We start from the raw sequence: 22,267 nt of genomic DNA, 5'->3' as shown, positions 1-22,267 counted from the left end.
GTGTTGTTTTATTTTTGAAAGGAGCAGCTTTCTCAGAGTTATACTAAACCAATAGACAAGGAATAAAAACAGGCTTGAATGCAGGAGAGATTTTTAGAAACATTTTTATGTAAAAATTGAAATGAAAGCCAGACCCCTCATTATAGGCCCTGTGAAATTTGAGGAACTTTGAATCCACTCTGGACAAGAATATATTCCAAGCATATGAAGATATTCACCAGTATGAGTATATCCACTGAACTCCTTTGAACTGATTGGATATGCTTATGCAAGTGCAATAGTTGGCTGTTACTGGAATCAGTCCCTTCCTGGCAAGAAATCAAAGATTGCTGTCAAATGCTGACTATCTTTGAAAGTCAAATTATAATTTAGTATCTATTTTTGGAGGAACAGTTATGAAAAAAGCATCTTCAAGAGCATTTTCACTCATGTCATGATGCAAGCAATCTTTTGGGTGTACTAATAGCTAATCCATCTTTTCTAAAATGAAGAAAAAGACCAGTCTCGATGAGCTTGGTTAAGCCTTCAGCTCCATTCCAAGGTTTCCTTTGTGTCCAGGCAATTTCCTACTAATTTATTCTTCACTCCCAAAGTATGTACCTGAGGAAGTTACTTAAGGCACTCCCAATGCTCTCTGTGAAATGTCTCAGCAAAAGGGATCTTGTCAATGTGTGATTAATTAGGTCTCCAACTCTCTCTCTAGTGTAATTATACTTTTGGTAGTCTTCCCAACCTCTTTTAAAAGAACATGCTGAACACTAGCTGAGTGTGTTAGCTTTCACTGGGAATAAATCTCTCAGAGTACATCTGCATGGATTTGCAGCTTTAAGGAACCTGGTTCTGGCGGGCACGGTGACATGGTGACTTCAGTGGGGTGTCTACAGCCAGCCTGTTCTCAGGTATGCACCAGGTTTGCTAGCCAAGACTGGACCCCATGATGTCATCCCTTCCCAGCAGTTCTTATCTGAGCTCGATAGATCACAGCCAGTTTAAGCATATCTGCACGTGCTACAAAAACATACCTCTCCAGTTGCAGAACATATGCTTCAGTCACTTCTAGGCTAGAGATTTCTGGCTCAGGCAGGGCTGTAGAGCAGCATGATCTCAGACAAACCCAGCTGTGCCAGGGGCTCTCACCATTGTAGGAGCGGGTGTTATTATTTTATTGCTTGTGGATGGTGATTTTTTTAAATTGATATAAAAAGTTTTAGCACTGTACATCTTTCTGGTAAAATATAATGGAACTTCTATACTTCAATGTGTACCCCAAATATAAAAGTAGGCTTGCACTTCATCTCCTACATATCTCCTGTCTACTTTCACGAGTATGCTGACAGCATTTACTGTGGGTTTGCCATTTGCAGGATTGTTACTATTCTATACAAGAAATTGTTAGAAAAACTTCTGAAGGGTAAACCCAAGCTCTGGTCTGTTCCTGGTTTATCAGCCCTCATCTTGACAATTTACACCAGGTTTCTGGGGCATGGTAACTTGGAGTTACCTGGCATTGCCCAGGATAGGAGTCTGTTACTGTTCAGACTCAGTGATTAATTGCTGGAAGTAATTTTGGTACAGAGTGACAAGGAAAGAATTCTGGAATGGATCAGAATTCAAGAGACAACCCCCTGCCCTAGATCAGCTTTTCTGCACTCATGGAGTGAACCTTGGAAGAGATTTTTTCTAAGAGCACAGTTCACTCTCTGCATCAAGACTAGAAGACAACAGGAGCATGAAGGTCAGTCTTACCTTTCCAGGCTGTTGCTTTCTTGAGCAGCACACAGAAAAAAAAACAAAACCGTAAGTGCATATGCAGCTTGAATGAATGATTTTGTATTGTATCAAAAAAAAACCCCAAAAAAACCACCACCAACAACAAAAAAACAAAACAAAAAAAACCAACAGCAAACAAACCAAAAAACCACCACAAAAACAAACAAACAAACAAACAACCATGCACAGTAAGTAAGGGAAAAGGACTGGTCTGTTTCCTTCCTATATTCTCTACCAGCTACACAATTTCAGGCAAGGAGCAAACACAGTCTGATGCTGAACGTGATTCCTTTCATGATAGGATTGTTACAGCCCCCTGAGGGTCAGCTGTCAATTACCCATACCTCTCCTGGCTTTTATTGGTTTTATTTCTTCCATATAGTACCAAAGTATTATTGCTCCTAAAAACTGTTCTTAATTTGAAGTAGACTTCCCCAAAAGAAACTGTGAAGGAATCTGAATGTCTTTGCCTCCAGGAAATGGAATTGATTCTCTGCTTTCCCATACACTACGGGAGTGGAAGCCACGTAACAAACGCATGGCAGGACACAGCATACCAGGCTGGAAGGGTTTACTGTTCTGCTGATCTATTTGGTGTGAGTGCACCAGAGTGAATTTGAAAAAATAAGGGAAGCTTCAGGTCTGGGCAGCTTGATGTTTACATGCCGAGCCATCAGCAGATACAGTAATGTTTCCAGAGAGTAGTGGCAATGTGTCTGTACTTTATTGAAGCATTGCTAGCATTCATCCTACTGTCCTACCCTGAACCCTGTGCAGGATTTGGAGCATTTGTCACTGCTATGTGTGACACTCCAAGGCAAACTCCTTTCACAGTTGTTAAGTTTCAGGGGAGTAATTAGTGTGCCCAAGGTGTAACTATCATTACCAGCTTCTGTTAATTTTCTTGATGATTTTAAATTATGCACACTGTTGGTTCAGTAGTATCAATGAAATGTAAAAAAGAACAGGCTTTTCAAAAGAAGGTAGTATCACTGCTTTAAAACACAGAGGAATAAGAAAGAGAATGAGTAACTGGCTACGTTTTGGAAGTACATCTGAATTTTGAGTGCTTTAATTGTAAAATATCTGACTAGAGATATTTTAGGTATTTTAAGTTGACAAATTTCAGAATTTAGTCCTAATCGCCTGCTTAAATTCACATATGAAGAGTCACTAATATGAAGAGTCATTAAAAGAGTCACTAATAAAACCAGTATGTTGTTATTCTCACAGCCTTCCTTCAGCCTTTTCCCATGGTAGTATTCAAGAAGTGAAACTTTGTAAAATTGATAAATAAAGGCGGAATGAAGATGTGATGTAATGATTTACAGTATTGGAGTGCAGTCACACAGGACATGTAGGATATGCTGAGATGTATTTTTTAATGGTTTAATTCATAAGCTACAATGGTGGCCAAAGCCTAAAAAGACCTATATGTATGTGCATAACACTATACAGTCCAAATTGTCAGGATTCAGGACAATTCAGGAGACTTATTCCTGCATAAGTCTTTGGAGAACTAAAAGGTAGTGCATAGGTTCACTTCATATTTATATCTTTGAAGTTGCTAAAGCCTAGTTTCCTTTTCAAGTATAGGTGGCAGTTTCAACTTTAAAAGGTCATGGACAGTCCAGCAGTTGTTGTTGCTCTAACATACTTCTCATAAGCGGAGGAGGGGTGTGAGTGCCGGGTGAGACCTTTGAGGTGTGGACTGACAGAGATGGCTTTTCCCACGAAAAAATGATTTTTAATGGGCCTCTACTGGCAAGCACAGAATAGAAAACAGTTGACCACTAAACTGCCATGACTCATGACTTCGGAGTTCACAAACAGAATAAAGACACAAAGGATTAGCAGGTCATAATTACTCCTCAACAGTTTATTTTACTTTTCTTTTTCCTTTTTATGTTTGTGGGTGTGGTTTTAAGTCTTTTGCACTCCATTTTCTTCTGCATTTACATGCTCCAAACATACCTACCTAACGATATGTCCATCTAAGAGCTTCATCTCTTTTTCTTAGTGTTTTCTGTTCTAGATTCTAGAACCTCCTAATAATCCAAATAATGTCTTCCTTCACTGTAATCCCACTTTGCTGTAACAGCACAGGAGGGGCAGAAAGCAAAAGATGTGATCCCATTGCAGAACATTTGTAACAAGACAGGGCATGATCCACTCCCATTACAGGTACTAGGGAATTTCTGAGTCTGAGCAAAGCCTAGATGCCTGTGTTAGTGCTACCTAATTAGTAATTATAGCTCTGTAACCTCATAGGTATCTACAAAACTTTCACACGTCTATCCTCAGAGCACCCTCTTCGCTTTAATACTTTTGTCTTGGGATATGATAGCTGTTATATAAAGGCAAAGAAAAATCTGTGTTTAACAAATAATTTTTAAAATATATCCTCTGTCTTAAATATTTCTGCTTTTAGACATATCAGGTATTTAGGGGCAAAAAGAAAGTACCACAGACTACAAACTTTCAGTATGTGAAACCAATCTAGTCTCAACTGAAAATAATCTATCATGGAATTTAAAGCTTTAATATGATAGCCAGTTTGCTTGGCTTTTGGTTTGTTTTTGTTTCGTTGGGGTTTTCTTAAGGAAAGCAGACACTCCAAAAGAAACGAGTGAGAATTGATTGCCTTCATCTAAATCTCATATGAATATGTCAGTTATTTCTTGTTATGTGAGTTTAAATGAACTAGCAGATGTATACTTGCCCTAATGCTGCTCTTGTAAAATCAAATAAGTAACTGATCCAAAGGAATCAAATGTAAGGCTGCTGACTCTCAGCTAATCCAAGATAGGACAAGTTATAACTGTTTTTTTTTCCTAGGTAATTAATTAAAAAGTTTAAATTAGATCAGTTACAGTGTTTCTTTGAAAAAATATTAAATATTTATGAAACCTTTGTGGGGTTTTTTGTTTGTTTTGATCATAACTGTAAAAGTAGTTTGGTGAAGAGATATGTCATAATTATAAGGACACTGCATTTTTCTGAAGTATTTTTCATGAAAACTGTTTCCTCTCTCTAATATTAATATAACTGAAGGAGCCCCTTGGGAGATCTTCAATATCCACGGTTTTAACATTCTATCTGAGTCTGGAGAATCCAGTATTATTCACCCATACTAATGCATCCTAATGCAAAGCAAAAGGAATTTGAGAGGCTAGATATAATTCTTAAAAAGGCAGCATAGAGAAAAAATGAATATTTCTGCTTATGAATAACTCTACTATTTTTGTAGATACTACAGTCCCCATACCTTCATTCTTCATAAAATAAATTACTAAAGTATATATTTTATTTATTTGTATCATTTATTACATTAGTTATTTATTATATTTCTATATGTTTTGATTTATTCACATCATGCAGTATGTCATTGTTTCACTTTTATTTTCCCCCATTATTTTTTTAAATCTCTTTGTTTATACTAACATTAACATATCTTTGTCTCCTTTTCAAACTGATGAGATTTCTGGTTTGTGCCTTTATGCTCCAGTTTCTATTTGATTTTTTTATACTAGGCAGAAATGTTTTTATACTGGGCAGAAATGTTGCCACTTTTTTAATTAGGAAAAATATATACTTACAAATGAAATGAGTGGTTCCTTTATGTACCTCTTCCTCCAACATATGGAAGTAGTTTATATTTGCTGCAAAATAGAGAGAGCTGTGCTCTGCAGTTAGGAGTCATAAGGGAGAGAGGAAGGAAAGGGGGATTAGCAATTAGGTTAGAAACTCTAATAAGGTCTTATAATTTGCAATTATTTATTGTCACAGAATCATCACCTATTATCCAGTATAATCAAAGTAATCTAATCTTTAATTCTAATGTATTTTTCCCAACTTGTGCTGATGTATTTGTAATTTTACAAAATACTTCATTTGGACTGAAATTTTGCAGTTTTGCCTAATGTATTTTAATATAGAAGCTTGAGTAATATGGTTCCAAACATTTCTAAGTTATGTATACACTAATAACATAACCTTATTCAGACATTTCAGGAGCATATTTTAGGCCTGAATATTTCAATAATGGCAAAGGACAGAAACGTCACACCTAGTTTCTTTTGGGGTGGTTTTTCTTTTTAGTTTGGTATGATCTAAAAAATGCCCAGCCTGGAAAAAGGAGTATAATTGTTTCAAAGGTTTGAGTTTAAAATGAGGTATTTTCCTCAAGAAATCCTTTTCTAGGATTGTTTATCATCTCTCTCTAAAATGACAGAAACTAACAGTTTCAAATGCTCTAAGATATCTAAATATTACAGTTCTGGTGTCCAAGGATGATGATGCTAAAGATCATGAGGCAAAGCTCCCATTGTACTTAGCATTCTGGAAAGGTCCTGCACTGTGCCGAGGTATAACAGATTCAAATAACTAATTGTTTAGTGACCTCTATTTTGTATTTTTGGAAAGAGCTCAGATGCCTTCTGCTGATTCAGAAACTTATCTGATGATTGGATCCACATGAGTATCTATCATGAAAACAGACCAGCAGAAAAGAGAGGGAGTTCAAATATTTCAAGTCTGGCTTTCAGTAAAAACCACTGAATTTTACTTCATCCATCAGGTCATTAATGGAATAATTCAGGTCTTTCACTGAAACCTAATACTCTGTACTTTGGGAATACAAGTCCACTGATGAGAGACAGCATTCACAAAGGTGTTTGAAGTTGGCAAGCTGTGACATGTTGCCACTCGCCTCTTTCCATAAGGACGGTGCATCACCACGTAGAATATAAAATGTGGATAAGTTTCTTCTCTGTCTTGATTATTAGTGGATTGCATGAAGTGGATGATAACATATTTATTGCAAGCTGTCGGACATACCCTTTATGGGGATTTCTTTCCCAGCTTTGCAGGTGAGTGTTTCTTTATCTCAGGAGGAAACCTATCGTGCTATCACAGCTGTTCAGAAGCCATGAAGCCCTGTGATGAAGCATATGGGCAGGTTAAAAATGTGTCTGTAACTGCAGCAAAGTGCTTCAGATTTAAAAAGGACATATGCATACAACCCTTTTCTGAACCGGATCTCCATTTGATATAAGTGAATTTAGGGAGCTTCAGCTGAAGGTAGGGCAGACTAAGCAGCAGCAAGTTACTGCACTAGAAGGGTGCAATTATTGCAGCTGAAAGGCACAAATGCTCCATCCTCAATAGATGGGAAACACTGGATTCATCCACACTGCGTGATTAAAGTAAATGTTCCTGGGAATTGTCCTGGGTAGGAGTGTTCTCTAGGTTGTCTTTCAAACAGCTGTTTAACCTACCTGCTCCTATCCTGTTTTACAAAACAGCATTCTTAGAAGGGCAAATAAAAATTTATTTAACTCTATGTAAGGTCCTTCGAAACTCCATGTGAAACTCACTCAGTGCCTCCTTTAATGGGCCAGTCACTGGGACCTTTTTTTAACTTTCCAGTTTGGTTTTTTGTTTGTTTGCTGGTTTGGTTTTTCACAAAAACACCTTATGGGAAAGTGTTTCTCAGACTGGGTAGAAGAAATCCATCTAGGTACACCAAGGGGGAGTAGTGGGAGCACTCTTTGGTATCATGTGTACTGGGATACTTTAGTGACACTGGGTTATTGCCCATCAACAACGTTTATTTCTGCTGTTACAGAAGCAACACTACTGAAGTATGGGTTGTTGATTGATGTCATTTTGTTTGACAACAAGTTGAGAACACAAATATCTGCACTTTTGGAGGAGCTGATGTTGAATTGCTGCAAATGTATTAAAATACAGAGAGACAAAACAAACAAGTTAATACAATTTTGTTTGCCATAATGATTCTTTCTTGTTACCTACTTTCTTGTCACACTACTGTCAGGTCTAATAACATAGGTGTCAGCTTCTACTCTGAATTATCTTCAGAGTTTGTCTTGTGGATCTTTTTAGCAGTGAAATCTTCAATAACAGCCTGTCCAAGATACAATGGAGCATCAGCCTGCTTTTTCAGTTATGACAGATATATTCCGGTGCTTCTCCTGTTCATTCAGAATCTTGTAAGGATTTGTGTAGGTTTTTGCCTAAAACAACATACTGGTTACTCTCATTTATCCCTGTTTGCATAAACTCATGCTGTTGATTTTCACTTTCAGGTTCCTACGCAGCCCGACCCCACACTGCCTACGATTGCACCTTCCTAACAAGATGTCAACACCTTTCTCTGCTCGCTGACTCCTAGAAGCAGGAAAACTCCTTTCTTATGTTTTAATTCAAGTACAGAAGGGTTTTTCCTATGTTGTCCATATGCTTAATAGCTCCCTGAAGGGATTTGCCCATCTGCCCACTGGGCTTCATGCTCAAAGCTCTCCTTTACTGTGACACCTACAGATACACACAATACCCGTCTGTTTTTACTTCTATCTGTACCTTGCTATATAGGATCCTGCTCCTTCACAGCAGCTTCCAGTTCTTATGACAGTATAGAAACAACAACAATGATCAAATCAGCAGAATGTATTTCATAGCAATGGAATACTGTTATTCTGAGAGGTCCAAAACCAGCCGATAGTGCAAAACCAGCTTCGCCTGAATAATGTCAGATTAGGAAAGGAAAAATAAGGGACTTTGAATCTTATATAGGTGCTCTCTATACTTCTCATTTATGAAACTGGTAAATCCCTATCAAAAAGGTATAAAGGATGAGCAGCAGGCTTTCTGATTTTACCAGCTGTAGTAAGCAAGACTCCCAAAGTTTATGGGCAATAACTCTTCAGTGAATGGCAGAGATCACTGTAAACCTACCTTCAAAGTATTAAACCGGTGCCTTTTCCTAAAGCAGCGTGATATTCAAGCTATTTAATATCACCTTCTCTCTCAAAGATGGATGACACACTTATTAAGATACATCACTTCTGATCTGATCTTCCATCAATTTATTTCATTTACTACCTATTACTGCCATTTGAAAGAGACTATTTTTAAAGAGTGAGAGTTTCAAGTTAATACTGTCTAAAAATTTATCCAAATGCCCAGGAGAACCTGAAGCCTTTATTATACCTGTATAAATCCTAACTATAACATAAGATTAACAAATAATCACATGGCAGTATATTTGGTGAAATGACTGTACATTTCTTCACTAGTGAAGGCTGAAGTGGCCAGCTAAAATGAGAACTAAGCAGCTCATGGAAAAGCACTTTATTTAGGAATGTGAGGAAGTACAATATGCCACACATATCCTAAATTAAGTCTTGTGGCATAGCAGAGCTATGAATGCAAAGTCATCATGTGTATAAGGCTGGGAGTCGGCAAATAATTGTGTTGGAAGCTCAAAGTTTCTCTTTAATCTTGTAATGTGTTCACTGGTATTTTATTTACAGAAGCAATTACTTCTGGCTATATATAGTTAGCTACTGTAATAGTTATTTTACAGAAATAGCAACCGAGTTTTATGTGTCAACATTCTCCATTCACTGGAATTTTTGGAACTTCTTGTCAGAAAATGAATGACCTGCAATGCTGTAGGATAACTGAGACAAATACAAGCAACCATTTTCCAGGCCTTCTAGTACTATTAAAGCTGAGGTTGTCATGCCACAGTTTCTTGAACCTAACAGCATTGGTTTAAATTTAGCAAAGTTGACAAATTACATGTTTATGTTACTTCCAAAATGTTGGCCCCCATACAAAGCACTGTGCACACTTCGAATTGAGCAGATATTGAGACTGAACCTGCAAGACTGATGGCATTTGTTTAAAAGAATGGTCCCTAGGATTGCTAACAGAGCCATTTCCCAAGTATTTTTAACAAAACTGCAGGCTGCCATGCTAGTGAAAATACAGACACAAACCAAAAGCAAGCACTAACTTCTGGGAAAGGCAGAAGAGCTGGATCTGGTCTCTCCCTGCAGCCAGGAGCTGCATCTTTTTTTCATTTAGGATCAGACATCCATCTCCAGCTGCAGCTCTGCTGAAGACAGTGGAATTTCAGGCAGGTGATAAAGGCCTTAAGTGACTCTTTTTTTCATCTTTACAGTTGTGGGGATTTGACCACACACTTAAAACCCTCTTTTGGAATATAGAGCATTAGCTTGCTTTCGAGGATGGCAAAAGAGAGGAAATGATGACCGAGAATGAAAGAAATTCTCCAAATGATGATCTGTATCAGGATATCTAGTACTATGACTACATTTTGACTACATATAAAGTTTCTTGATTCAAAATTACCCACAGATTGCTTGATTAGAAATATTTATGTATGCCTGTATAAACTGCTGTGCCAGTAACAGACCTGCAGTGAATAGGGTGAACAGCAGACCTGTTATTGTCCATGCACTTACTGGAACTGGTCAAAATCTTTCTGGCAGAAACTTCCCTGTAAAATCTGACATGCTTATTTATCTCCTTTATGTGCAAATGCCTGAGCATTATCATAGTCATTGTTTATCCTCACACTTCGTTTTAGGAAGCATTATTAGTAGCCCATTTTAACAATGAGGAGACAAGACACAAAAAAGTCGCTTATCAAAGGTCACACAGGACATCTGTAGCAGAGGAGGAAACTGAGTTTGAAATTCAGATTTATGTTCCCTAGAATTAAGCCCTTTTTGTAGTTTGGTGAAGGCTTATGATCAATTTGTAAGCACTTAAGTTGCTATTTGAACGGACAGGAATAATGGACCCATTTTGAGGCTCCACCACTTGCAAACATCATCTCCTATTTTCAAAAGTGATGGATTCAGTCCTTCTGTAACAAGACATGTGACCTCGTGACTGTTGAAGGTCTTGACCTGTGTGCTTCTGCAAAGTCAGCAGAGGGAACTGGAGATTCTGATTTGCCTTTGAGGTATCCTAGTCCCACACAGAGAAAACTGATAGGCATACACACACACACACACACACATATATAGGGTAAAAGGTAAAATAAAATGGATAAATCCTTTTATATGGATAATGGTACTGGAATAATGGGTTTTGATAGTTCAGTGATCTGACTCCGAGTGAAGGATTTTACTTCTCCCAAATGTGACTTTCTCCCAAATGTGACTTTCTCCCAAATGTGACTTTTTCTAGAAAGCTCTCACAGCCCAGAAGAAATTTACCATCATCCTGAGCATGTTTATTTACAGAAATCAGAACTGATCCCAACAGAAATAGAATCCTATCTGGCAATTCCTAAACCACCTTTGCTTCTGATTCTGAAGAGACCTTCTCTTTGAAATAAATGCATGCAGTAACCCAGGAGCAGTCACCTACACTTCAGTCCAAACATGCTTTGCACCCATTAGCTTCCTTTCAAGACTTAATTCTTTTTTTCATTCTCTTACGTGTATAGACTGGATTTATCAGCGTGTAACAGAACTTCAGGAGTAATTCTACAAAAGGATTCCTGGATCAGTTGGAAGAAGAATTACACTATCTTCCTTCCTGTAGCTGTACATTTAACTGTTCACCTATGGAATACCAATGCATTTTGAAGGTGCTGGTACAGTTCTCTATGTTTGCACAAGGTGTGTAATTTGTCTGTGCCTTTGCCCTTCACAACAGGGAAAAAAAGGCTGTGAGGATAAATACCAGGGCTTTCTGGAGCAATTCAGAAACTCTTCAAATACACTCTGACAATATCATCCTTTCTTCTAGGCCTGGTATAAAAAAGAAATTGAGGAGCTGTTGAAGTAAAGGGGTTCTTTTTAAAATTTGGTTTCTTTTTTTTTTTCTTTGGCAGATACTCTTATGTCCATATTGTTCGCAAAAAGTTTTTGCTAATTAATTGGGGAATTGCTGCTTTTTCTTCTGCAAGGCCGTGCAGACAGGTGCAGACAGACACACGCAAACTCTGCTCACACTCTGAGCTGCCCAGACTTTGCAAGCTTCTGTCTGGAAGATGTAGAGTCATGCTAATGTGGCACCATGCCCAAAATAACATACCCTGCCTCTCAGCAGTGCTCATTAGCTCAGGTTCATGTAGTTATCTTGCTTCTGGACTGGGGCCTTCCGGTGTCTGACAAGCTGAGTGCACTGGCAGAGTTCTCCTGCCTCTCTGGCCTCCTCTGTGTGCATACACCTTTATGTCATTACATGTTGTCACTTTTTGTTGAGAAATGGACTGTTAAAAATCACTGACTCACTTCTTCCAGTCGCACTCCTAAGGAAATTTTTTCAGCCTGCCAAGATGATAAAAACACATGAGGATCTCATGGTTCAGCTCACACCACCACCAAAGCAGCAGTAATGGCTGCAGAAGCAGCTCACTTGCAAGCTGCCAAAGCACTGAGGTAGGAAACAGAAGTATGGATTACATTCTGTATGAAACCTGAGTGCAGACCACGTGACCCTCAGCATGTTACTGCAACATGGCCAAGAACCAGACTGCACTCTCACAGCAAAAGTAACCCAGCATCTGCCCCCAATGGCAAATTGTTGGGAACACTGTGCAGGACTGGATTTTCTCCAGTTCTCAAGGAGCAGAGAGTGAGACCCAGCAGACTGCCCCACTGGTTCATCTCCCTTCCTGACATTTCAGGCAGCATCAATTTTCCAAATCCCAGAAAAAGTGAGTAAGATGCAGCTATGCTGAATTTTTTTCCGCAACTGCTGTTGGGACCCATAATCCATCATCCTACATTAAAATTACAAGTTTGACTGGCTTTATGTTGAATTGTGGCTACTGTGGAAAAGACAAAGGTTTCAATCCTCACTGGTAATATAGGATGTGGGACAACTCAATCCAACTTTTACCTGTCTATCAGATGTGGAAAATTGCACTCAGTAATACAAGAATCCTGCTGAGAATGCAACCTGAAGGACTCAGTGGGGAAGGAGACAGTCCAGGTTGTTTATCAGATTTTTATTCTGCCTCCTTGTAGTTATTTTACCACACTGGTCTGACAGTTTTTCATGGGATGTCTCCATTCATCAGTAAATATTTGCACAAAGGGCAGTATAAAGATTACACAGGGAGCTCTAAGCATGGCTTTTTGCTTAGCTTTGCAGCCTAAATAATAGTCTTCAAACACAGCTTTAAAAAAACATATCAGGCACATATATTTGTACAATAACATTTACACTAATACATATGGATGTGAGGTTTCACCATGGCTATACCTCGAGTGCCTTTCACAAGCAAGTACATGCTTATTTTGTGCAGCTTGCAGGGTGCTAGGAAGCTGAAGCAGCTTGAAGCTGCAGCTCTGTGAGCAGGGCCTATTCGTTTTGAGGTTGAGTGTTTCACTAGCTATGGCTGCACAGCTTTTGCCCAGAACAGAGCACACATGGATCTTTTCCTAGTAGACAAAGCCATACAAATACCTTTTGCTGAAGCTTTTAAAGCTGAGCTTGAGAAAACATTTTATTGAGGGCAATACTGGAATAGGCTGATGCTTAAGTCCTTCTGAAACGAGAGGGGTAATCTGTGTCTTAACTTAGTCCTATGCTTTAGTCTGCTTTTTCACTAGTTTGCTATCCTGAACAGAGATAAACATAAGCACGTGCTTTCCTGAGTGGACCTCTGAAAACATTTACATGTAGCAGCTGAGACATCCATTTATTGTTGTCAAGTTTAGTCCTTATCAAAGAACAATCACACAAAGTACTAGCCTTACCTCTAGGAAATGAGAAGCTATTTTACTTTGCAACTATATTGGTTTGCATTAGAAAGTAAATCCTACACATATGAGAGAGGAAAAGCTGTTGTATGATTCAACTAATTTTACTGAAAATTATCCAGATTAGGGAGTTTCAAATTTTATATATTTGGACTTACATCTGGTCGGTTCTTTTGTGCTGAATTCAGAAATAATTGGGTAAATGTCTTTTTAAAGGCTTAGAGAAACGTCAGTCTTAATCTTTTGCAGCAGGGGTCACTATAAACAAATCTACAAAAACCTGCCAGCATAGAATACATATGCCAGAACAGACAGAAAAATTACTGATTATAGATAAGGAACCGTGTCCCTGTAGGCGAGCATGAGAAAGGAACCCAAACATTTATATATAGGCAATTTCTTCTAAATCAGTGGTACAGGCTTAGCCTATCCTTACAAGAACAGTGACCTAATTTCAAACTATTAATAGAAGAGAAGTAAAGTTGACTGCATGATATGTACTTAGACATAGGAATTTTAATGCAGTGCATCAAAGGAGTCAGATGACACAGGCAGTATTTTTATATTCTGCACAAAGTTGCACTCTAATTATTACAAAATTTAATCAGACCAAGTCTTTAAATATGACTTTTAAGGTATTTATAGTCACAATTTTTTGTCCTTAGTTATACAGTGCACTGAATTCCTATACTTATTTAAAGGTTGTCTTGGTGTAAGATTAGAATCTGATCTGAAATACATTTCATTCTCGTTTATGACAGAACCTTTTCTGGTTCTGTCATAAACGACAATGTTTCATCTGAAAAACTGATGACCTGACATGATTTCATGCTCCCTAGTATTACACTAAACTACCCTTTTCTCAGCTCTTACTAGTACAAAACTCCAGGTAAATCAGCTCCGAGCCTGCAAACACTTGCACACTTGATTACCTTTAAATATGTGAACAGTCCTATTGAGGGCTGTGAGTCAGATCCTCGACTTGTGTAAATCGCTGGCCCTATTTAAATCAACAGAGCTCTGACCGTTCGTATCAGCTGAAGATTTGGCACCAGAGGTACAACCCCATGCATAAAGACAAGTACGTGCCTAAGTCTCTCCAGGCCTCTGAAAGCTGAAGAGGTCAGGTAAACTCCATGCAAAGAGAGAGACTGCATCGAACATTATTGTGTTTAAAACCATTCCAGACTGTTAAACACAAATTTATTATAAAGTCAAGATGAAAAATTATGAATTATTTAAGTTTATAGCACCTTAGTTACACTTAAGATGTTGCTGTTCTGAGGCTGGAGGACAGCTGGCTCGTAGTTATGACCACAAGTTACAAATATTTATGATACAAAGCAGAAGACCTTTTAGGGTAATGGAAGCTCGAAAGGCGGCTTTAATTTAGCAGCATGCTTGCTCCACGCTTCTGATGATGGCTCTTAAACTTTTTGCATGAGATATGGACTTAACAGGATCCTTGCTGAACACTTAGAAGATATGGATGAAAAAGGAATAGGTGTAGAAACTGCAGAGAAACATAACTTTAGATGGAATTTTAAGGCAGGCACCTAACACTTGGATACTTTTTCCAGCATTAGTGTGCAAATGATTTTAAGGAAAAATAGTGCAAATTTTAGTGTGCATGGGGGAAGAACACGAACATCCTATGTCTGTTGGGATCTACACGTTCCTATCTACTCCGGGGACTGAAAGGGGATTTCTCCTGCAGTCACCTTTGACGCGGTATTTCAGCTTCACACAACGACGACTTCTGCTTCCCAAGACCCCTGTGAAAAAACCCTACTTCTTGGCTAGCATCTTTCGAATTCCCATTAACCCAGAACAGAACGGGGACATTTCTGCATCGCCGCTCTTTGGTTTAAGCGAAAGAGGGCTGATGCTCTCGCCCTGGGCAGCCTCGGAGTCGGTCGCCCTCAGCCCCTCAGCCCTCACAGCTCCCGGGAGGCGCGGGAGGTGCGAGGGGCGCTGTGAGGGGCGGTGCAGGGGCCGTGTGAGGAGGGTGCTAGGAGCGATGTGAAGGGTGATGTGAAGGGTGATGTGAAGGGTGATGTGAGGGGCGGTGTGAGGGGCGGTGCAGGGGCGGTGAGGGGCGATGTGAGGGGCGATGTGAGGGGCGATGTGAGGGGCGGTGTGAGGAGCGATGTGAGCTCAGGGCGGTGCAGGGGCGGTGCAGGGGCGGTGAGGGGCAATGTGAGGGGCGGTGCGAAGGGCGGTGTTACGGGCCGTGTTAGAGGCGGTGCGAAGGGCGGTGTTTGGGGCGGTGTTGGGGGCGGTGTTGGGGGCGGTGTTGGGGGCGGTGTTGGGGGCGGTGTTGGGGGCGGTGTTGGGGGCGGTGTTGGGGGCGGTGTTGGGGGCGGTGTTGGGGGCGGTGTGGGAGGAGGCACGCCCCGGCCCGGCCGCGCTTCCTGCGGCGCGGCGCTGCCGCCCCTTCCTGCTCCTCCCCGCGGCGCGTCGGGCGGGCGAGGCCGCCATTGCCGCGCTGGCGGCCCTTTCAAACGCGGCAGCGGCGCCAGCAGGGGGTAACGAAGGGGGAGCCGCCTGCCCCTCGCTGGGGCCGGGTCGGGAGTGGAGCAGGGCGGGCAGCGGCGCCGTGCTGGCCCCGGCGCCCTCCGTGCCACGCCGCAGCTCCCGGCGAGCGAGGGGTTCGCTCTTGTCTCGGTTGTTCAGGAGGGAACGAGCCTGTTCTTCCCCCGGCATTCCCACCCCTCTCCCCAGGGAGAGAGGTGCCCGACCCCTGCGAGGGAGTGAGCGGGACCGCGGATGCGGGCGGGCACCCCGGCGAGGCTGGGGCGGGACAGCTGGAAGGGGCAGGAAGGTAATTGAGAGGTGGCTCATTCCTGTGGTTCTCCCACGGAGCTGATGCCCTTCCCAGGCGGCGAGGGTGACATTTAGCTGTGTTACCCCTTCCTTTTGGGCGCTGTCAGCATATCTGATGAAATCAGGGAGTCACTAGGGAGAGAATAGGGCTTTGAAGTACATAAAGTGTATTTTCATCTCGGTCGCGTTTCTGGGCCGAGAAGCAGTGATTTGGGGTGGCAGTGAGTCACCAAGCAACAAACAGTGCTTTGCTCTCGACTCCCCTTGTACCTCCAAGCCTCCAAAATGAGTGTTTTGATGTGATAAACCCTGCTGTGGCTCTATCCATGCAGAAGAGATGTGTGTGTTCCATACTTTGGGTATGAAGACATCCCGTTTAATGAGCAAGGCTGGATGTGTTTCTGTGGGGCTGGTTTGGTGGACTGGAGAAAAGGAATAGCTGCACATGATGTAGCTGTCTGTTGCTGTGTCAGGAGCAGTATCCCTTGATTTTGGATAATGTCTTCATAGGTGGTTTGAGATAGGTGGATTAAGGCAAGTGCATGAAGAATGTTTGTGTCCTCCCTTTCTTGGGCAGGCCTCTTCTGATTCACTTACAAGATGCTGCATAACACAGTTTGTTCCTTTTCCTCAGTGGTACTGCTAATTATAGGAACAGGCATGGGATAGAATGCACCTTCTAGATGCACAATCTTTGTGCTTTGCCTTTTTGATGGTACTGGTGTGTGTAAAAAGAGTAGATGCTGTTCTTACTGGTTCTTATACCTTTTCCTTTCTGATTAGCTTTGAGAACTGTTTTGGTGTATGTGTGTACTCTGTATGTCTCTGTTTCTTTGTGGTTGTAATTTTCCAGTTAGTGCTGGAGGCTCCTAAACTGTGTCTGTGACTCCTTCCTCAGGCAGGCCTGACTGGCTTTGTACAGAAAAGGTCGTTGGAAATCTCCAGTAGCTTCCCTGAGCAAAAGTGTCTGGGAGTTCTCCAAGGTTTTAACCTCAAGAGGATTACAGTAAGTTGGATTTATATTTTGAAGTACAACTCAGCTGACTTATGTCTCCAGGATAAAAACCTGGAGTGACAGAAAGATTTCCATACAAGTCCCTACCGTTGGTCTGCATAGCATCTTTTCCCCTTGTTGCTGACTGTATGCTCACGTTTTGATTTTTCTTTTCTTTAGAATGTTATTGTAGTTGAGGTATCTTAAAATGACAAGCAAAATCAACCTGTTAAGAATCTCCTTATAATTATTGAAGTGTGCCATTCTGCTTCTGCTAGCAATGGTCCAAAACTCCCTTGTCATATGGGATTCATGTAGTGCCCTTTTTGTCCTGCCCCTGGTGCTTCACGTTACAAATGCTGATTTGGCTAGTATTATTAGACTTAAGAAGAAGCTAAAATGCAAAATTATTATTATTATTATTATTATTATTATTATTATTATTATTATTATTATTATTATTATTATTATTGCTGGTTTATTTGTGATAGAAAAACAGGTGCTGTAGAGCAAAGTTTGATGAGCTTCCTGCATAGACAGATCCCTTTTTTGTAAGGAATGTGTTCCTTTGGATTAAGTGGAAAAGATATTCAGAAGTTTCTATGTGCTTTTCAACTGGACAGGGCTTTTTGGTGTTACTGAAATGAAATTAATTTCCAAATGTATTTGTGATCGTGGTGTGTTTTGTGTTGTTTGTTCATTGAGTTTGTTTGGGGTTTTGTATTATTTATTGTTTTTTACTCCTGTGCCTTCAAGTAGAAAACTATTAGAGTTATTTGTGAATCTGAAAATCACTCTACTTATGGAGTTTTAAAAGAGGTGCGCTAGTGCAGGGTTTTTTTGGGGGGTGGGCAAATGGTGGTGGGGAGTGAGAATTTTTTAAACTAATTATTTTGAAACTGTTATTAAACTTCTCTTTCTGCAAGCAGTTGCTTATGCCACTGGGATTCATGTAAGAAGAAATTTATTTTTCATGGATTGTGCCTTTGCATGAATAGGGAGATTGAAAAGAACAGCAGTCTCTACATGAGATTTGGATCACTCCTTAGCATAATAAGGTCTTTAAAACCTCAGTCTACTTATATTGTGTGTGCAGGCTAGACCTATCTGGGGAGAGAGACCAGAGAAATGATGATGATTCCTTGCTGTATGTTTTGTGCATACCCATGTGAAGATTCTGTACAGTAAAGGATGAGAGCTGCTTGGTCAGTCTTTATTCCTTGTGTGACCCCAATCTAGAGTCTCCTTATTTTAACAAGTCGCTGACAGGCAGAGGTGTGCTGTTTGCACACCTGTGATCATGCTGTGATGTGGAGCTCTGCACTGGATGCAGAGGATAGAAGTGGTGGTGGTGGTGGGAACAAAATAACTGGCAGCAAAACTGATCCCAAACAATTTGGAGAGTGGACCTAGCAGATATATTTATCTACAATAGCAATAATTGAAGTAGTTTCAGCTCTTCTTCACTGACAGCATAATAGCTCTGTGAATTTCTTTAATTTTTACCTGGAAAGTACTTTCAAAGAACATGCTAGAGCTGCTGAGTTTTGTGGAGAAGCCAGGCTTTAGTGATGGATGAGTGTGTTTCAAGCAATGATGCTTCACACTGTCATTTGGGACGTGGACAAGCAGGTGAGTTTTGATTCCCTTGAACAGGGGATCAGGAGTCTAGTGTGAAGGTTCAGCATTATGTTTCAGCCTATCTTACAGAAGCAAAAGATCTACAAATCTGTACACAGACAGATTTGAAATGAAACAGCAGTCAGGAGCTTAAATATATAGGCAAGGCCAAAGTTTCCAGGGCTTAGTTCATGTTGCCTGCCATGGAAGTGAAATAGTGTTGGTGAGATAAGTAAGAACTGTTCTTCTTAAAGAACAGCGTTGTCAGAAATTAAAAGGTTGCTGACAGTGTACATAGAATAAGAAAAGCTGAAGGTTACTGGCCCGGAGTTTACTAGCCTCAGGTGTGAGAAGAGCTGCTAGAACAGAGCTTGTTGAAGTTCAATACATGACAGTTGGTGAAATCCTGAACAGAGTGGCTGGATAACTTGTGCACAATTCTGGGTACTGCGTGTTTACTTCCTTCAGCTGATAAGCAAACACCAAGCACTGTAAACATCTGTGATGCATCTGTGATAAGTTACAGCAAAACTGAACACAGACATGGGAAGGGAAAATGACCTGACTGGTATGAATAGGTTACTGTTAATTTTTCAGCTTTGTAGTTGGCTCTTCCACAGCTGTGGGATTCTTCTGGATTTGGAAGGGACCATCATTTCTTTCCTCAGGGTAGAAGCCAACTCTCACTTGGAGTATGGTTAACTGGAGCCAACAGAGAAGGAAGTATTAAAGGCAGTTTCCCCACTGAGGCCAGTCTATCTATAATAGGAGATAATTCACACTGGCTTGATCCCAGCTTGCTGTGGGAGGGTGACTAAAGCTGTTCCCAGTTCCCTGGACACTCGAGGTGGGAGATGTGGGGGACTGTATCCCCACAGAAGCGGAGCGTGGAGCTGGCAGTAGCTTACTGAGTGCCTTGTAATGCAGTCAGTGTTGTAGGTGCCTCACGTGGAGTTTTACAGTGTTTGCTTTGCCTGTTTCTTGAGCCTTCCTGCCTCACTTCAGGGACTGTCTCTGAGCTTGTTTGCTGTATTAGTTATCTCTCGTCATCAGTGGCATTTAGAATGGTTTCTTTTCCATCCTCTTCCCTGCCTCCCTCTCTGCAGTGAATCACAGAAGGGCTGGTTTTCTTAGTCATTAAATGTAGGTGTTTGCACACCCCAGCAAAGGCAAATCAGGAGGAAAATTTTAGCAGACAGCTGTCTGGCAATTTGAAATTAAACAAGAAGTACTTTTGTGGGTTCTAATTAAAAAATTATTTTTTGTAAACAAAAACTATGTCTGCAGTTGATATAAGATTCTTTTCCACAAATAGAAAGTGCAGTTAGTTTGTTGTATTCATTGTGAGAAGAGGAGGTGGTTATAATTTGGCTCCACCTTGCAGTGGAGATACGATTTTTTTTTTCTTTTATGATACCCCATGCTTGATATTTGTTACATACACTTTTTTGCTATTGACTTTTATTTTCAGCTGTAGAAGTCCATTTTGGCTTCTGACCATAACTTGGCTGTTCATGGAGAATTACTGAGGAGCTCATCTCCTACTCTTCTGCAGATAGGGAGAGTTAGATAGGGCACCAGCATTGGATGTCAGGAAGTGCAATTAGCTTCATAAAGCGAGCATTACTCTTGCCATAATCTTACTTAATGTAACGACACAAATGTTGAGATATTTTGAGACCCTCGGCCGCTTGAGGTGATGGGGGAAATACTAGTAGAAAAAAGGAACTTCCAGATGAGGTTTTCGTTTCACCTGGACTTCTGGGTAGGCTCCAAAACTTTCATGGTATATGCTGAGTGTTCCAAACTGGCAGGGATGTTTGGAGTGGTGTTCCTCAGTAGGGACAATGCTGACCTCAGGTAAGAGACCACGTATATTGGTCTTTTCCTTCTTTCTTGCAGTGATTTAATGGCTACCCATGAAGAAGCAGGCTAGAGTGTTTAAAAACTGATCACTTTCCTAGAATACCCACCTCATTGGATTAGCTGAAAAAAAAGCATGAAGTGCCTTCAAAAGAGTGGATCAGGGATCCATCTGGCTTGGATGTTACCTGACTTTGGAAATCTTGGTGTTTAATATTTTTTGTATCTACCATTCACACATTGAAATATGATACAAAAATGGAAGCATTCTTTTCATGCCTCTTGAAGTAATGTGAATAAATAAGTAATTAATTCAGAACTGTGATCATGACCGTTCAGGTATAAAGAGCAAAGGAGCGCAGAGAAGCAGAGTGGCTGGATGAGTCTGGGGGTGTCTCAGAACTGACAGAGAGAAGGCACCTGGGAAGCTGATAAGGTGAGTAATATTTGTTGTGTTCTTTGGAGGTTTGTGTTTTTCTGTGGTGGATGTGTGTTCCAGCCAGTCACATAATGGAACAGCATGGAAATGCTGACCTGTTACTGAGCAAGGCTGTAGCTCCAAGAAGGTTCTTTGCAAGTGAGTGGTGCTTTTTCTTGTGAGCCTCAACAGTGCTTCTTCCACTGCTGAAAATTGTTACCTAAATTTTTGTGTTGCTTTACAAGGAAAACCTGCTGAAAGTCATTAATAACAAGTGTGTTCTGGTGCTTGAACAGAGGTCAGAATGAAGTTTGATTTAAGGGTGTTTTGCCCTTGAGTTAAGTGGCACTTTAGAAAATGCTTATCTGGTTTGTACTGTGCAAACAGGGGACTTTAAGGTTCCCATTGCAGTGGTAAGGCTGGATGAAAGGTCAAGGTATGAAAATATGAAAAATGATGAAATTGTACCAGATATAGGTAAAACATGCTTCTGAGTTTTGTAGTAATTGAAGTAAATTACAAGGTGGTTTTTTTTTTTGCTTTTTAAGTTTTTTTAAATTTTGGGTTTCTGGCAAATAATATTTTGAGGACACCTAACATTTTTAAACTAAGACTGCTAAATATGATTATTGACATTCATGTGCCCAGCCACAAAAATTCTGTAACTGTTTAACTGAAATACAGCTATTGTAGGTATGAATCTTAGGTCAGGAGAAAGCTTGGGCCTCCCCTTTTTACTTTTGGTAGTTGTGTTATGTACTTTCTATATTCCAGTGAGCAGCTCATTCAAAATAATAGCTTTCATTGTGCATACAAGCAACAGATAGTCTTTAAATGTAAAAATCTAGCTGAAAATGGACAGTTGCCTTGTCCTGTCCCATCAAAACCACACATGAGCTCACTTCATGTTTGTAGATTTTGATTTGCTATGCTTTTTAAATGGATGGAGGGAAGACTGGTATACTATATGTGACACCCAATAAAACGTTTGAGAACCAATGCCCTTTTTTGCTAGAAGAGCTTTACATGCAAGCCAAATTACCCCCATGTGAAGGGAGAAGTAGTTAGAGAGGTCATAGTGCTGGTTTGTTTGCTCACTTGAAAAGATTGTTGAATGTATGCTGCTGTGGCCTAAATTCTTGGATACTGAGAAAACTAAACTTGCTCTAGAGGAAAGTTTTGTGATTGCTGAAGACATTATTAGGGCACATCTGA

The 22,267-nt window shown here is 40.4% G+C and overlaps 1 protein-coding gene across 2 annotated transcripts in view; it reads left to right on the top strand.

Annotated features, from left to right (window-relative positions):
* Positions 1-15,721: 15,721 nt before the first annotated feature.
* SRBD1 (S1 RNA binding domain 1) overlaps positions 15,722-22,267 on the top strand; it is a 125,160-nt gene continuing 118,614 nt past the window's right edge. Inside the window, exons 1-3 of one of the 2 annotated variants that reach the window (XM_063390813.1) lie at positions 15,722-15,859; positions 17,056-17,163; positions 20,974-21,070. The gene's annotated coding sequence lies outside the window, so the exon portion shown is untranslated. Of the gene's footprint in view, positions 15,860-16,016; positions 16,156-17,055; positions 17,164-20,973; positions 21,071-22,267 lie in introns of those variants that run through there. The other variant, XM_063390812.1, reaches the window with a different exon arrangement.

Source organism: Prinia subflava, chromosome 2 (assembly GCF_021018805.1).
Source record: "Prinia subflava isolate CZ2003 ecotype Zambia chromosome 2, Cam_Psub_1.2, whole genome shotgun sequence".
Lineage (NCBI taxonomy): Eukaryota > Metazoa > Chordata > Aves > Passeriformes > Cisticolidae > Prinia > Prinia subflava.
This window is presented reverse-complemented; position numbering and strand designations above follow the sequence as displayed.